The sequence below is a fragment of the Arachis hypogaea genome, chromosome 20 (genome assembly GCF_003086295.3).
Source record: "Arachis hypogaea cultivar Tifrunner chromosome 20, arahy.Tifrunner.gnm2.J5K5, whole genome shotgun sequence".
Classification (NCBI taxonomy): Eukaryota; Viridiplantae; Streptophyta; class Magnoliopsida; order Fabales; family Fabaceae; genus Arachis; species Arachis hypogaea.
The window spans coordinates 76407923-76410757 of record NC_092055.1 but is presented as its reverse complement, the minus strand read 5'-3'; the positions used below and the strand labels follow the sequence as shown (position 1 = coordinate 76410757).

Genomic DNA, 2835 nt, shown 5'->3' with positions numbered 1-2835 from the left:
GTTCATTTTCATCTCTTCCTCAATCAATGCATTCATTTATCTCCTTGGCAATCTTAAGTGATTGAATTCCAATTCCTTGGTAATTCAATCTCTCAAATCTTGATCAATAGTCAATTCCTTGGTCTAATTACTCATGAGAAGAGATGAAGTATGATCACTGATTATACCACATGTATTTCCAAATCAAAGTATTGGTAGGATTAAATGTCACTATATCCATCCAAACCCCAATTTGGTCCAACATGAGAAAGCATTTCTAGCATGATCTCTTCATTCCTCTTCCAAGGTTCCGAAGAGATCCAAGTATGAATAGCTTCTTTTCCAAGATAACTACCCAATTGGATGAAGATTGAAAGCTTTCTAGTAAAATCAAGAGAAAAGAAAGAGGAAGAATAATGAAAACTATTATTGATCCATCAAATTACAACAAAGCTCCCTAACCCAATGAAAGGGGTTTAGTTGTTCATAGCTCTGGGAATAGAAGACAAAGATGGAGAATGCATTCTGAAAGTAAAACTAGAAGTTGCAAAGAAAGTAAAATTATATAGATATTAGTTCTCCCAATCCAAAAGCTGTTTTCTAGTTCAAAACTACTCCTATATATACTACTCTTCTGATCTTCTAGTTGGCTCTTCAAGTCTTGGATATGGGTCTTTGGATCTTGAGTTTGAAGCAGTTTGGAATCTTCAGTAGGCTCAGCTTTACTTGCAGAGAAAGTGTGAAGTAGGCATAAATTTTAGCTAGGACGTTAGTGGTGTTAACGTTTAAGTGAAAATGTGGGTTTGAGAACGTTAGTGGTGTCCATCAATTTCCTACGAAACAAGAAAAAGTGTAATTATTAATTGTGTGGATAGTGGCGGCAAAATAAAAATGGGAACAATTACCACTCTTTTTTTTGTTTTTGTTTATAACTAACTAAGTAGTATTCATGAATGCCAACCAACTGATTAACTGAATATCCATGTATGCAACATTGGCAACACCAAACTTAGTTTGGTGCCATGTGGTGTAAAAGATTTGTTCAAGGCCCCTAAGATTGACATGATGTGGGTTACATTCATGTTCTCTTAGTGTGCCTTGAACACCAAACTTGTTCCTCACTATATGTTGCACACAATGATTCATTCAAGTGCATATCAAGTTGATTTAAATTTCATGAACCTTGATTTATTAACTATTTTTAAAAGCATGTAAAACATGGGTTGCCTCCCATGAAGCACTTCTTTAGCGTCACTAGCTTGACGTTCTGCCTTTATCAAGGTGGTTGGTAGTGCTTCAAGTCCTCCCCCCTTGCAGTAAATCTATCTCCATTGGCTTCATCAAGGATCTCCACATGTTCTAAGGAGAGGACTCTGTTGATGGTAAAAACTTTAGGTAGCTGAGATGGGATGGTGGGGAGATCGAGGGGAATGACTGGGAAGTAAACTGAGATTACTTTATTCCTTGGAGAGAAGTCCTCTGTAGGGATCTTCTTGTTCCTCCACCTCCTTGGTACCTTCTTCTTTGTTCCTTTTGATGTTGCCTTGCTCTTTGTGACCTCCTCTTTGAACACCTTGTTATCTTGAATCTCTTTGCATATGCTTTCAAGTATATTCTCAATCCTTGAGAGTCTATCTTCAGATGATGATGAGTTGAGGTTGGATGGGTGAGTTGGGTTATTTTGGTTTTGGTATGGATGTGGAGAGGTGTTGTTAGGGTGGTGTTGATATGATCTCTGTGTGGAATGTTGGTGAGCTGCATGGTTGTTAGGGTTGTGACGTCTCTGATCTTGGCTTTGATCTTGTTGATTTTCTCACCCAAAGTTTGGGTGATTCCTCCAACCAGGGTTGTAGGTCTTGGAGTATGGATCATGGGTCTGCTTGGGTGAGTTTCCAATGTAGTTGGCTTGTTCTTGCTCATCCTCTGCCTCTGCATTCACTCCCTCTTGGGTTGCTGATGAGGTGGTGATTACTGCAACTTGGTTCCTCTCCATCTTCTTGGTGAGGTCAGCCAGCTGCTTGGTGATAAGTTTGTTTTGGGCCAATAGTGCATCCATATTGTTTAGCTCCATCACTCCTCTAGTGTTGCCTCTTTCAGAAGCATAGAAATAGTCATTCTCTGCTACAGTCTCAATGACATCTATGGCTTCTTCAATGGACTTCTTCTTGTTCAGAGATCCCCCTGATGAGTGGTCTACTGCCTTCTTTGATTCATAAGAAAGGCCTTCATAGAAAATGTGCAGCTGCACCCATTCATTGAACATATCTGGTGGACACCTTCTTGTCAGGTCCTTAAACCTCTCCCATGCTTCATATAGAGTCTCACCATCTTGCTGCCTGAAGGTTTGCACCTCAGCTCTCAGCCTGTTGATCTGTTGAGGAGGATAGAATCTTGCCAAGAACTTGTTCACCACCTCTTTCCAGGTTGCTAAACTCTCCTTTGGGAAGGATTCCAGCCATTTAGATGCCTTGTCCTTGAGTGAGAAAGAGAACAGAAGTAGTCTATAGGTGTCAGGATGAACACCATTAGACTTCACAGTATCACATATCCTCAGGAAGGTGGTTAGATATTGACTGGGGTCTTCTTGGACACCTCCTCTAAATGAACAATTATTCTGAACAAGGGTAATAAGCTGTGGCTTTAGTTCAAAGTTGTTGGCATGTATGGTTGGCCTTTGGATGCTACTTCTGCAATTTCCTGGGTTTGGATTGATGTACGAACCCAGAACTCTTCTCTCTTGCCCAGCATGATTTGCTAGACCTTCTCTGCCATGGTTGTGAGCCTCTTCTTCATGATGGTTCTCCATATTCTCGTCCATATCTGGTTCAAAGTACTCCTCTTCTTCCTCAGCACCAA

General features: G+C 40.4%; 1 non-coding gene across 1 annotated transcript; it reads left to right on the top strand.

The window, feature by feature from the left end:
- The first annotated feature begins 2237 nt into the window (after positions 1-2237).
- On the top strand, positions 2238-2344 carry LOC112788272 (small nucleolar RNA R71). The gene has a single exon (XR_003195643.1). It is a non-coding gene; the product is annotated as a small nucleolar RNA R71 (small nucleolar RNA).
- Positions 2345-2835: the final 491 nt, after the last annotated feature.